Raw genomic sequence first — 15,638 nt, forward strand, 5'->3', positions numbered from 1 at the left:
TGTTGATTACAAAAAAAAGTATTGTTTCTGCTTGATAATTTCACTAAAATAAATGCCGAAATGACACTACTATCTGAAACAAAGATCTATTAGCATAAATGCTGTACATTCCTGAACTAATGAACTATAGTTTACGCTCTTATTCATTACATACCCTCGTATTTTAAGCGTGTTTATGTGACAAAAGATCGCAGGCTTTCCTCTTTTATAAAAACAAAACAGCGACATGTTTATATCGCCATTTCCATGGCAGTAAACATTTATCCTTGAAAATTATACATTTCAGTTCCAAACAAACATCACTTACAAGAAAGAAAAAAAAAAGTACGAAAGGAAGTGCAGCACGCTAGTTTGGCCCGGATCCGCGAATCAACGAGCTTGAAAGCAGTGACGTCACTCGATGAATGACAGGAAACGGTAAATATGGAAATGATAAAATATATTCTGAAAGAATAGAAAGGACGATTGTTGCCAGCTAATGCACAATTTCGGAAGTAAGGAACATGTGTTAGCAATTAAGAGTTGTGAAGAAGAATATTCATTAACAAAGAGTATGTATGCTTGGTATTTGTTGCCAAAATTCAGGTCTCATACAATTTCCTTAGTAACAGTATTTAAACTCAAGAGGGGTTATGATTAAAATAATAATAATAATAATAATCTCATCAAAAACAACCCTGTTGTAAAAATTTCCCCGCCAAGAAAACCTTTGACTCTTCCCCACAAAAAAAAGAAAGCCTTCATCCTAAACCAAAAAAATCTCAGCCTTAAAAAGTCATGATATCTAGTTTGCCCGCCAAGTATCTGCCAAACTATCATCCTCCCTGTTCTCCTCTTTCATCAGACCTACTTCCGTTAGATCCTCCTCCCACCTTCAACTCCTCAGAAATATGGATAGATCCTTTAAATTGTTTATCTAGTTTGGCGGGAAGCTTTTCTAGTTGAAGTGGTGCTTGGTGAGCAAAAACCTCCTCCCCCGATGTTCCAGGGGATTGTATTTTGGTTTACGTCGTCAGGGGCCACTAGAGATTGAGTGTACCAAAAATCAACTCTGGAGGTCTTCATAGGGCTGAGATACAGAGGGGTGAAAAACCCAGAAAACCCCAACTTCTTCTGTCGTGTAAACTGCTCTTGGTCGCTTTTATTTTCTTTCGTCTTTGGCGGTGGATTTGCTTTTGTTGGCTGCTGGTGTTTAGCTTTCTTGGCGGCGGGACGCTCCCGCGTCCCGTGATTCTTTTATCAAATCTTTGGGCCTCCGTGGCTTTGTGATAGAAGCTTTGTCTTCTAAGCCGGAGGTCATGGGTTCGATTCCCGCGGGGCCCTGGGTGTTATTTTCTTCTTTTGTGTTGTAAATCTTTCCTGGTGTGTGTTCGGAGGCAAGGCGTTTGGCACGCAGTCTTCTATGCATGTGAAGCTGTTTAGCTTCTAAATAAATTAATTAATTTTATCAAATCTTAACTCTTATTAGAAAAATGAAAATAATGCATAATATTATGTATAATTTATACAATGAAACCTGTGCAATGTGCATATCAAGACTATCCATAGCAATAAACTTGTATATAACGATACTTTTTTCGGTCCTAGCAAAACTTACTTTCCCTGAGTATTTTCAACCTGTCTATGGCCAGTACGCCACGAATTTAAATCTTTGGGAGGGCCGAAATTCTTAATTTGCCCTAATGTAACCCCAAATTTTGCCGAGAGATGATGATTTTGCCGAATAGAACTCCAAATTTTGCCGAATGATAATAATTTTTGCAGAATAAAACTCCAAATTTTGCCGAATCGTCAGACAAAATTTGCCGTGTTAATAAGTTTTTGAGAGATCACAGTAATATCTCTTGATCTCCCGTCGAGGCGCCCTCGCCTATAGCGAAAACTCTATTTTAGACACACCTGTCTATAATGATAATTAATGCCATTTACAAAAAACAAAATGCTTATTTTTTTTTCTCTCAGCTTTTCCTATCCTAAATCTACTATGCGAGGTATTACAGATGGAAGCGCAATGCTAAGAAATGTTTTCATGACAATTAGGGGGACAAGTTAAACTGTTCTAGCATTCAATGGATAAAGGGCTAAGACAAGTTAGCGCCGAAGGAAAATATGGAATTTCTTTCTCGACCCAAGCTTTCTTTTTTTTTTCGAAATAGAAAAAGAAATATTGAAAATGTTGTAAGAAAAAATAAAGTGGACACCGAACGAAAATAGCTGAAAGGTGACTTTTTTGGTATTGTTTGGTTCTATTTTTATTTTGATTACTTCTACTTTAATTCATAACTTCTACTTTAATGTAGAGGGTGCAGTTTTTGTTTTGTTCGATGAACAATAATAATAAAAAGGGCAGTTTTGGCTGAAAACTCAATGATGTTGTGTGGCTTGATTTTACACATATAAACTACGGTTTTTTTGTGTACGTGGAAATTTTTCCTCTGGCGCAACGTACATAAAATTGGAGGCACCGGCGAGATGTCTGAAAAAAAATTGGAAAGATAAGTATAATCGAAGAGCAAACATTCAAACCGTGTTTTCTCCAAAAATGAAAAAAAAATGAGTTGGTGATTTTTCTTTGAACTCAACATTAAATGGTACAAAAATATACTATTGCTTTCAACCAAAACATGTTTTTTCCCATTATAAAACTATTTATAAAATTCAGGTTTCGTTCAAAAAGTGTTTCCTCCAGAGCCAGTTTCCAGTCAAACAGTGATTCCTCCAGCCAACCAATCAGAGGTGTTCTTACTGATCACGTGACCCAGCTATTTCCCGATGTGTCTAGTGTTTCAGAGGTTATGTTATTGTTTGCTTGGTACTATGTTGGGGGGGGGGGGTTGTTTGTTTACTTAAAAGCGGTGTGATTTCACCTAAATTTTTATTATTAATTTAGGGATGGAAGAAATAATAGATGCACATTGTGAAAAGCGTTGTCTTACAATCTCTTCCTCTTAGCCATGGAATATCAGTTGAAAAGAAAAGAGACGTAGACAAACTTTTAAACTTAATGTATGGCGAAGAGTGGCAAAATCAACCTGATTTTAATTGGTACAAAGACATTATTTATAATTTACCTGCACGCAATGATGAAACGGAGGAAGTAGTGTGCGATTGTTTGGATGAGGATATCGGTTTAAGAATTTAAAGATTTCCTACAATATGCAGGACAATTTTTTTTTCACTTATAAATTTCTGGCTTTATTTTATAACATAATCAGTTTTATTATGTCATTAATTAGTTTTATTCCATAAAAAAATGTAATCGTAACAATATAATGAGTTACTATCTTCTTCATTCAAAAAGTGTTTTATCCACATTGAAAACATTCAAAACATGTTTCCTCCTTTGAGTTCGGTCAAAACATGATTTCTCCAAATTTCAAATGCATTTTTCTAATTCATTTTAAGTTTGTTAGGTAAAGTACGCCTACAAGTCTTACTAGTAATCAGTAATACAACTAAAAAAATGATAATTGGGGTCTAAAACAAGTTATTTTTTAATTTATTAGTTTTTTGTGTTTCCTGAAAAACTGTATCCGAAGGAGAAAACATGGTTTGAATGTTTGCTCCTCAATCTTTTCTTGAATTTTTATGGAATTAGAAAAAGCCGTTGACTTTGGTATGGAATGTACAGAAGCAAAAAAGCTCCGTGAGCGAGCTAAAGCCTCATTAACCAGAATTTGCAATTCATTGCAATCTGTGTTATCTAAAAACGATATTCTTATTAGATGGGAAAAAGTAGAAGAAGCGTTTAAAGATTTTGATAAATATGATGGGCTTTTGCCTGGAAAAGATTCGGAAATTGAAGAATTTACGGAACTGTATTTCGATACCAGAGTCAAATTGCAAAATTTGTTGGATGAAATTGTTATTAATGAAAATGTTATTTCCACGAATATTAATCCAGTGGATTCTATTAAGGGTGATTTTAAATTGCCACGGCTTAATATTCCATCGTTTAATGGTAATTATACAGACTGGCTCAGTTTCAAAGATTTATATGTTTCAACAGTACATGATGATGAGTCTTTAAGCAAAGTACAGAAATTTCAGTATTTGAAAGGTTTATTGTTAGAAGAGCCAGCTGCTATAATTAAGCATATTCCGGTATGTGAAAATGGTATGATAAAGCGTGGGAAAAATTGCTTAATGGATATGATAAAAAGATACAGATTGTTAATTCTTTATTGAAAACATTTATTGAGCAGCCTAATATTATTTAAGTAAATGGTTGTAATTTACGACAATTGGCAGATACCTCTGATGAGGTAATTAGAGGTTTAAAGTCATTGCATAATGAAGCAACGTTTCGCGATCTATGGCTTATATACTTGCTTTTGCAAAAGTTGGATTGTGAAACGCGTCAAATTTGGTCGCAAAAGACTTGTGATAAGGAATTCCCTAAGTTTGAAGAATTTATTCAGTTTTTGAATGAAAGATGTTCATCATTAGAAGTATGTGATGAAAATAATAAAAAATGGGTTTCAAAACCGGATAAAGTTGTCAAAGCAAATTTAATTAGTAATTTAAAGCAAAGGTGTCCTAAATGTAATGGGGGACATGGTCTACACAATTGTATGAAATTTAAACTGATGGATGTTGAATCTAGAAGAAGTTTTGTGTATAAAAGTGGTTTATGCTTCGTATGTTTCAAGCAGCATAATGCTAAAAATTGCACTAGTAATTTTCTATGTCGTATTTGTAAACAAAAACACAATACATTATTACATGAGAGTTCTAAAAATTCGTTGCAAGTTTCCTCAAGCAGTAATAACGACTCTGTAGAAGAAACGGAGAATTCAAACCTTTCGGTCAACACAAATGAACATTCGGGTAGTGCTTTACTGCCTACGGCAGTTGTAAAAATTAATGATTCGTCAGGACAGGCACAAGACTGTCGTATTTTGCTCGACTCTGGATCTATGACCTCTTTTATTTCGGAAAGTTGTTTACAAAGATTAAATTTAAAAAGAAAAAATGCAAGAATCGACACCACTCGACGTGTAGTAAATTTAACTATTCATTCTAAAACCCAAGAAAAGGCCCCTAAATTGAACATTTGTTCTAAATAAATTGACAGCGAACTTACCGTCGGAACAATTAGAACTAGTAACTTAAGTTATTTAAAAGGTATTGATTTAGCGGATCCTCGGTTCCAACAGCCTGGACCTATTGATGTAATAATCGGAGCAGATTATGTGTTTCAGACACTACGTCCTGGGCAAATTATAGGAACTAAAAATGAACCAATAGCTCAAAATACAGTTTTTGGATGGGTTATGTCAGGTAAACTAAAATCGCAAGCAGGTGATTCAAGAGAGATAAATTTAATTAACATGCATTCGGAAATAAATATTGACAAAACATTGCAGGAGTTTTGGAAAACAGAAGGAATAAATTATAAAGAAAAGGTTTTAACGGATGAAGAACAGTTTTGCGAAAGTAATTTTCAAAATACTCATAAAATTTTGGAAGATGGGAAATTTGAAGTTAAACTTCCGTTCTATAAATCAAAAGATATGTTGGGTGAATCAAAAGCTGCCGCAATTTCACGCTTATTTGCTATGGAACGCAAATTTAAAAAGGATGACATGCTAGAACAAGAATATAAAGGCTTTATGGAGGAATATGAAGACATGGGTCACATGGTTCCTGCAAGCTTAACAGATCCAGAAAAACATTATTTTTTACCCCATCATGCTGTTTTAAAGCCTGATAGTGTAACTACGCAGCTGAGGGTGGTTTTCGATGCGTCAAGTAAAACTTCGACATCGGTCTCATTAAATTCAGTTTTGGGTGTTGGCCCAATCGTTCAGAGAGACTTATTTTCAATTTTGTTGAAGTTTCGCATGTATGAATTTGCTTTTACTGCAGACATTGCTAAAATGTATAGACAGGTGTGGGTATCTGAGGAAGGTCAAAACTATCAGCTCATACTATGGAGAACCAATTCAAAGTCTCAAATGCAGGAATTTAAATTGCGTACTTTAACATACGGAACTGCATCGGCCCCATTTTTGGCAACCAGAGTGCTGCAACAAATAGGAATGAACTGCGAAACAGAAAATCCACTTCTTTCGAAAGTTATTTTAAATGACTTTTACATGGATGATTTGTTATCAGGTGTAAATAATATAAGTGAAGGTATTAAAATTTGTTCTGAGCTGTCTGAATTACTAGGTTCACATAGTTTTCATCTCAGAAAATGGAGATCAAACGCGGAAGAAATTTTGAATCACATTGAGTCTGAGTCGAGAAATTTAGCAGAGGTTCGAATTCTGCCGAGTAAGGAATCAAAAGTTTTAGGACTTTATTGGGACTCGAATTCGGATTGCTTCACGTTTAAAATTGCCTTTCGTGAAGAGCATTTAGTAACAAAAAGACACATTCTCTCAGAATCTGCAAAGATATTTGATCCATTAGGACTTTTATCTCCTTGTACTGTAATAATTAAAATATTTTATCAAAAATTGTGGTTACATAAATTAGATTGGGATACAGCTCTGCCAAATGAGTTACAAAAAGATTGGAAAAAATTTCAAGAAAATCTATCATCTGTTAATTTAATGAAGATTCCAAGGTGGTTAAATACGCATAAATTAATTCAAATTCATGGGTTTTCCGATGCGTCGGAATTAGCGTATGCTGCTGTAATATATACGGTGCAAACAACAGGAGATGGTTCAAAAAAATCCAGTTTGATAGTTGCAAAAACAAAAGTTTGTCCGATTAAACAAATTTCAATCCCACGTTTGGAATTGAATGCTGCAGGATTATTAGCGCATCTTCTGCAGTCTGTTCAAGTTGTATTGAAAGATTTTGAAATAGAAATTTTTGCTTGGACTGATTCTACAGTAGTTCTAGCGTGGTTAGCTAGCCATCCCCGTAAATGGAAACAGTTCGTAGCTAATAGAACATCTGAAATTTTGGAAATAATTCCATTCAAAAGTTATGGCTACGTGAAATAAAAAGAGAACCCGGCAGATATTGCCTCACGCGGGCTAAATGCTAATTTGTTAATTGATTGCAATTTGTGGTGGAACGGCCCACCTTGGCTTCTCAAAGATTCAAAGGATTGGCCTGAAGCCATTCAGGTGCAAGAAAACAACAACACACTAGCGGGAAAAAAGCTTAAAGTATTAAATTGCAATTTATCAGAAAACAAAGACAATTTCTTTGAAAAACTGTTTGATAGTTTTTCTTCTTTATCTAAAATAGTTGGTATTGTAGCTTACTGTTTGAGTTTTTAATAGGTGTAAGAAAAATAACTTAAGGTTGAAGGCTGCAACTTGTATTCCCATAACTTCTGTTGAAAGAAATATGGCTACGTTAAAAATTGTTTTGTTTGTTCAAAGTTTATCATTTTCTAAGGAACTGCACTTATTAAGAAATAACAAAGCTATTTCAACTAAAAGTCCACTCTCCCATTAAATCCTTTCATTGATGAAAATGATGCATTACGGGTGGGCGGAAGATTGCAAAAGTCATTGTTGTCGTTTGATGCAAAGCATCCTTGGATATTACCAGCGGATCACAAAATTAGTAGTCTTCTAATTCGGCAATATCATTTGATTCACCTTCATGCTGGACAAACACTGCTAACAAATATTCTCAGACAAAGATTTTGGATCATCAATTGCAAAAAACTCGTTAAGAAAATTATTAACAATTGCATTACTTGTACACGGTATAGGCAAGCAAAAACTACTCAAATAATGGGAGATCTGCCCGAAGCAAGGGTTACACCTGCGCGTCCCTTCTCAAACACGGGAATCGACTACGCAGGTCCTTTTGTTTTGAAATTTAATAAAGGAAGAGGATCAAAAACTACAAAGGGATATGTTGCAATTTTTGTGTGTTTTGCAACAAAAGCCTCCATTTAGAAGCAGCAAGTGATTTGTCCGCAGATAATTTCATAGCAGCATTACGAAGATTTAGTTCCCGTCGAGGAGCACCGCGTCATATATTTTGTGACAATGGTCGAAATTTTGTTGGAGCTGAACGGAAGCTCAACGACATTCAGAAGTTTTTATTATCTGTGAATGAAAATGATGACATTGCTTTTTTCTTATCTCAGTCCAATATTGAATTTCATTTTAATCCACCTGCTTCTCTGCACTTTGGCGGGCTTTGGGAAGCAGCAGTTAAATCTATGAAATTCCATTTGAAAAGAGTCATTGGCGAAACTGTATTAACTTTTGAAGAGATAACCACTTTATTGACCCAAATTGAAGCATGCCTCAACTCCCGTCCACTAGTTGCTACTAGCGACAGTAGCTTGGAAGTTCAAGTCCTGACGCCATCTCATTTTCTTTTATAGGAGATGTTCTTCAGTCCCCTTGATGATACTCCGGTAATAATCTTTCTTATTCTTCCACAGCCAAATGTAGAGAAGGGAATATAGTTCTTCTTAAGGACAGTGGTCCCCCTGGATCTTGGACTATGGGACGAGTTGTAGCTGTACATCCTGGAGCTGATTTTAAGACACGCGTGGTGGACATTAAAACAAACTGTGGACTGTTCAGACGATCTATATTTAAATTAGTACTGTTACCAGTTGACGCGGGGAGAATGTTGGGTTCTATTTTTATTTTGATTACTTCTACTTTAATTCATAACTTCTACTTTAATATAGAGGGCGCAGTTTTTGTCTTGTTCGATGAACGATAATAATAAAAATGGCAGTTTTGGCGGAAAACTCAATCATGTTGTGTGGCTTGATTTTACATATATATAAACTACGGTTTTTTTTGTGTACGTGGAAATTTTTCCTCTGGCGCAACGTACAGGTATATTGTCAAAATAATACAAGCACAACAACGTGGCGTAATTGCAAAATTGGGTCGTTTCCGAAATTTTAAATGCATTTTTTTCTGAAAGAGCGTGCTTAAAAACATAGGATCTGACCATTTTTTAAATCATTTGACAAAGTTTAATATTTTTAAAAAATATTTTAATCGCTGCGCTTTTATTGTTACGCTTCTGCCAATGACATTACAAATGATGAAATGCCATTCAGAGCACACCTATTTAATTCGTTTCTTTACTCATATGTGTTGGCAACGATGTGGTTGATAGCGAGCGCAGAGCGCAATATTTAATTTGCTTCTTGATTATCATAACGGGGATACGCGGTAGACAAATGTGCCAAAGAACATCATTTGTGACGTCATAAAGACCAAGACTTATTTATAAAATCGGACATTTTAAAAATTAATTAAAAATTGCTTTGGGAAAATAAAAGTTTTTTTCTCGCTCCATGTTTTTTTTTTTTTTCTTATTCTATTAATTTCAGTGACTAAAAGTCGTACTTTTGACTGAAAAAAAACCACCCCATTGCATGCAAACGCTTCAAGTGAACGAGTCTTCGGCGTTTCGCATTGCAATATGTTGCGCATTAAATACATATGTTTTTCAACAAATGCGCCCTTATTTATGTTAATTAAATATGACTTAGAACGAGAAGGAACACTAAACCAAAACCATAAATGCTGGAAAATGATGGATGCGGGTTTCTTCACTCGAGGCTCCATTCGGTGTGCATTAAATTTACTGCATCTTTCTCCATTTAAGTATTACCTTTATGTAAGACGCCTCCCTCGGCCGTGATGCATTGCAAAGGAAAAAGCAAGCTGAGCCTCAACGTAAACCTATAATTTTTAGCAAAATTGTCGATCAAGCCGGTGGGAACCAGTTTGCCAGAAACTTTTTTAAGCTGCCGTGCGCTATCTCACGATGAGATATTTTTTGCTCTCGGGCTTTGATATTTTGGTTTTTATAACCCAGTAATGGCAGGAGAAGCGTCGTTAAATTTCCTCGTATACATTCTCCGTTTATTTCTTATTGCAGTCCATCTAAATGACTTCTACTTTTATTTTGATGAATTTAATGCATAGAATTGCATAGCATCAAGACGTAATGCTACTTAACATGGTAATTTAAACTTTTGAACATGCGGGCTGAATTGGGAAAAAGGATTAAACTCATTACTCTTATCTCTCCATTTCTTGTTCGCTGTTCCATTTTCCTCTTGTCTCCTAAAATTTCATGCTGCTTTTTAGAAAGTTCTTGCACGTACATTTTAGGCCTTTTAACAACATAATTTACCAACACAGATTAGAAATATGAGTGTAGTATGGCAAGAGTATGGACCGAAACCTCAAATAAAAACACCTGCCATAAATCTCAAGATAAACGATATACTTGCGGTCAATTTCTCCATAAATATCATTTTTCTGAAATTTCTTTTTAGCTTTCACTCTCATTTTTTTCCCCGTAATTCCTTTTTTGCTTCAGCAACGTAATTTAACATAGACTATAAGGCTGTGAGTGGTCAAGAGTGTGGGACGAAAAAAAAAACTCATCAAAATCGAGCAAAAGCACCTGACATAAATATCAAGGTCAAAAGGTACCGGCGCGGTTAATCCTCATATAAATAATAGCCGATAATCGAGTAACCCGCGTGTTTCAACAATGAAACTCGCGCCATGGCACGATAAAATTTTAGAATATGTTTTGGTAATGTTTAACAGTTTAACATGCTCGGAATGGCTTTATTGTGACAAACCTGAACTCGATCCGGTAACTTAATTGTTTTACTGGTAAGACTTTCATTTCAAGGGAATGAATAAACGGAAAAATGGTCAACAATGAACGCTATCTACTGGAGTTCAGGGTCGATCCATTGGAGTTACAATTTCAACTGACTAAATATCACCAAACAGGCAATGAATTCGTTCAAATGTAGAAGCAATTTTCACCCGTCATACCATGACGGGCGATTTTTTAGTTTTTTTATAAGCATAATTTTTCTCAAATTGCTTTTAAGCACACTGTTTTAATATTACAAAATGTGAAAATTAAAATATAGAATTTCGAAGCAAAGTCAGTAGGTCTTCGAAACTCCCCGCCCCCTCCCATGGGAAATCGAATACCATAAACACACGTTGTGATGATTTTTAAAACTAAATTAGCGCCGCCGAGATATCTTGATATAATAATTTGTGTGTCATTTACTGAAAAATCAATACGTTCAAAACTTATTTTCTTTTGCTGTTCAAAGGATTACGATTCCGATGACTTTGAAATCATAATAAACTTGCGTTTCGTAGCAAAATTGGTCAAACTTTTTTTAAATGCTTTGTACGAAAATTTTACAAATCTTAACTTCGAAACATTTTCAAAAAATGAGTTTAATGCAAATGAAAACCCTCAAAATTAAGAGTCAAATTTTATCATTGAAACTATGGGAAACAAATTCAGCTAATAAACTCTAACTGCCAGGTGAGTGTGAATCGGGGAGTTTTCAATGATCGTATTCTAAAAAATACATATATTTTTTAAATTAGAGTTTTTCTTCACGTTTTGATGCGGAGCAACACCATGCTTGTGAACCCCTCTAATGTGGACTTAAAAATACCCATATTACCATATTTCACGTATTGAAAATCGAAAATACGCCTTAAATATGCAGTCAAGCGTCTTTTCCAGCTTTGTATTTCAGATAAAAATTTTGCATAGTGGTTCAGAGCGTGGTGGACAAAGCAATTGATTTTTTTTTCAATTAAATGTTTTGTTACTTTTTTAAATACAAAATGCCAAACAGTCTAAATATTAAAAAGCAAAGTAAAACGCATGTCTTTTTCACCTCCAACATTCCACATCAAAGGCGGCGACTGGGACCGAAAAGCAGGGGGGGGGGGGTTGCAAAAAAAAAAGGCAACTAAAAGCCATAAAACTTTTAACAGCAGCAAAAAAAAAATGAAAAAAAAAGGAGAGAAAAAAAAAGTACAAAATTTTGCTTGGACTGGTTTTGAGGGCAAATGAGTGGTAATTGATGTAAAAAACTCAACTCACGTTTATATATAGATTTTGATGAATTTTGTATACAATAACTTTCCCCGAAGAAAGACTTAGAGATGAATTAGACATACATTATTTACCCCAAAGTATTTTGAGATGGCAAAAACACTTAGTAATAATTTCATTGAAAAAGTATGGCTTGTTTAAGTAAAACAATTGATTAACTAATATCTAAACAGTGAATACATAAACTAAAAGTTACTGCTTGTGCTAAATGCTAAATAATGTTTCGTAAACAGATATACGAAGTAAAACAAATACTTATGATCTAAAATTTTTTATATTTCTGCTTTTTTCATAACTTCTGGTTTTAGTTCCTAAATAGGAAAATAAAATAAATAAATTAACCATAAAAGGAAGGACGGGGGAGGGGGTTCCCCCCCCCCTCAAATCTCCGCCATTGTTCCATATCATAAACTTTTTTATGAAATAGATGATTATAATGTAATCGCATTTTTACACCTCCGAAATGAGCTTCATTCCTCCTCTAGAAATGTCAAGGGTTATTTTCCTGCTTACATGAGAAATTCACTCCTTTCAGTACGTTAACAGCTGTTCCACACGAATGATACCTAATAAGAGTGAAACTAGTCTCTGGATGTCATAGGCAAACTCTTTGGTATACTTGCAGTTCTGTCTTAGCCACTGGATATGGGACAGTAACATATTGCTTACATTTAAATTCAGATACTTTACTGACAACAGCTATTGATTTTCTTCAGTAATAAACGAATTTTGCACTTATTTCAAAACGAGATTTTGCAACCTCTAGTAATCTTGCATTTTTTAAAACGTTTTTGTACCTCTACAACTTTACATGAATAAAAATGGCAACAGAGAGAAGGGGGAGAAAAACAAATAATATTATTTTAAAAAGAAGAACGTCTTGAAAACTAACAAATGTGTGCCTTAAAATGTTATAGTAAAAAGGTATTTTAAACTGAAAAATAATATCTTGGAATGTAGCAACCGCTACATTTTCATTTCTTACACAGTTCTTATTATTCCATGCTTTGTGAAAAACATTCGATTCAATAATTTAATTCATCGGGCACTTTATTTGTTGTAAGATTAATTTTCGGTTACCCTCTCCCTGTAAATTGTGTATATGGAGCTATCGGCACCATTTTTAAGCAAAATATAGCAATAAGAAGCCAAACTTGGCGACTTTTCCCTGACAGTTATGTCACACATTTATACATTTGTTCTTAAAAATCGTTTTCTGAAATCAGCTCATCGAATGCATCTTTGTTAACAATTTTCAACTGCCTTTCCCATCTCTTTAAAAAGAAAAATATTATTCTAAGCAAATTTTCAAAAGCATACTCCAATTTCCCCGAAAGAAGATGTTTCTGATGTCGTGCTCTTGGCTTCATTATAAATATGTAAACATTCTAGAGAGATCGAAAACAAAAATCCAATTCCCGTCTGCAGGCAAACTGCACTCTGTTACGTATTAACATTTTAGGCGAATAAAAATGTTTTCTTCACTGCAAAATTACGGAATATTTATGTTTGTTGCTAGGCAACTGTATCCGGATGTGGTGAGGGAAGGGAATTGATAACGTAAAAGAAGGCGGGGGGAATCTATCGTTGCATCAATTTTACATAAAATGTTACGCGCTGCATTCGAGCATTGTTGTGTTAGCATTTTTTTTTTTTTTTTTCTTTTCGCTGTTTTAGTCCGCTCGTTTATAAGGAAATATTTTATTCTAAACAGGCGATTTTTTGCTAAAATGATGCTTAATAACTTAATACTCTTTTTCCTGAGAACAGAGAGGGAGAAAAAAAGCAGACCATAAAGAACCAAGTAATTAAAAGTAAACAACTCAAGGAAGATAATTTTAAGCAGCTGACTACATAAAAAATAAAAAAACAAAGTAAAAATTATTCAAAATTGTGCTTCCAAATAAGAATGAGTTTCTTAAAATCCTTATTCTCAGAAAAAATAAATAAATAAATAAATAAATAAAATAAATAATAATAATAATAATAATAATAAATAAAAACGTTTTTAATTGCTAACAACTAACTTGCACAGAAATTTTCAGTTGGCAAATTAATCAAACAATTTTTAATAGCAGAGACAGGTTACAATTTTTATGAGAAGAACAAATAGAACAATATTTTTAATACAACAATTAATGATCTTAAAATTAAAAAAAAAGGAGTAAAAGAAGAGAAAGAAAAAAAAGGAAAAGAAAAGAAAAAAAGAAGGAAAAGAAAAGAAAAAAAGAAGGAAAAGAAAAGAAAAAAAGGAGGAAAAGAAAAGAAAAAAAGAAGGAAAAGAAAAGAAAAAAGAAGGAAAAGAAAAAGGAGGAAAAGAAAAGAAAAAGAAGAAAAAGAAAAGAAAAAGAAGGGGGGGGGAAGGAGAGGAAAGGAAAGAAAAGAAAAAGAAGGAAAAGAAAAAGAAAAAAGGAACCGATTTTGATAGAACTAAAAACAATACTGATATAAGATCGTTTGCGTAGCGTCAAAAGTTTTCACAACGAAAACGGTTATGTGTGCATTAACTTACAGCGCTGAAAAGAAGCCACCCCTCATTTTATTTTAATAATGTTTTTCTACCTCCTTTCGTCGCTTTAGATGCAGCTCTTATTCTGGATAGCCCTATGTTGAGGACAACAGGGAGGGGGTAAAAAATAAGTGACGCGTTTTCCGTTCATTGGCTGGAGCTGGGCACTTTTTCTACATGAATATACTTGATTGTTACTCTACAAAGCGTTATGTATGTGAAGTTTTTCGGTAGCTCCTTAGTCTCCGAGGTGTCAAAAAATATCGGGGATAAAAAAGAAATATATTTTTTACCGACTTCAAAACGGAGACTGATAACAGTGGGGTCGTTTCCGAAATTTTAAATGCACTTTTTTTTTCTGAAAGAGCATGTTTAAAAACATAGGATCTGACCATTTTTTTTAAATAATTTGACTAAGTTTAATATTTTTAAAAAATATTTTAATCGCTGCACTTTTATTGTTTACGCTTCTGCCGATGACATCACAATAGATGAACTGCCATTCACAGAGCACAATGTTAAATTCCTTTCTTTACTCACATGTGTTGGCAACGATAGGGTTGATAGCAAGCGTAGAGTTCAATATTTAATTCGCTTATTCGCTTCTTGATTATCATAACGTGGAAACGCGGGAGACAGATGCGCCAAAGTACATCATTTGTGACGTCACAAAGACCACGCTTTATTTTCAAAATTAGACATAAAAAAAAATTAATTAAAAATTAAGCGTTAAAAAATGAAAGTTTTTGTCCCTTCATGTTATTTTTCTTTGCATATTCCATCAATTTCAGTAAATAAAAGAAATGCTTTTGACTGAAGGAAACAACCCCATTTATGCCATATGGTTTTTCCCTCATTCATAATTTTGCACTGAACTGACTTGTGTGCCGTACCTTTGTTTGACCATGACCATATTTTTTCTACAGAGGGCAAGTCATAGCTCGAAACTCAGAAAACTGAAAAACACTTTCCTTGATATTTTCCAAAAAAATAAAGAACTCGACAAGCGTCACTGTCATGTCTCATAAATCAATGACAGGATTCAAACAAAAATTGGCAGCCAAGAAAAAAGAACTGGTGTTGGCTAAATTTTAGTGAATCGCGCTAAAGGGGGTCCCATTAAGCACGGCTGTGTTATGTAGTTATTTAAAGAATGAAACAAAAATTTATATACTGGTGGATCCTCATAGAAACTAGTGCTGATAGCTTTTAAGAGACATTCGCTTCAAGAGGTAGGCATGTTTCACATAAGAAGGACAATTTC

This window comes from Uloborus diversus, chromosome 8, assembly GCF_026930045.1.
Source record: "Uloborus diversus isolate 005 chromosome 8, Udiv.v.3.1, whole genome shotgun sequence".
Taxonomy (NCBI): Eukaryota; Metazoa; Arthropoda; class Arachnida; order Araneae; family Uloboridae; genus Uloborus; species Uloborus diversus.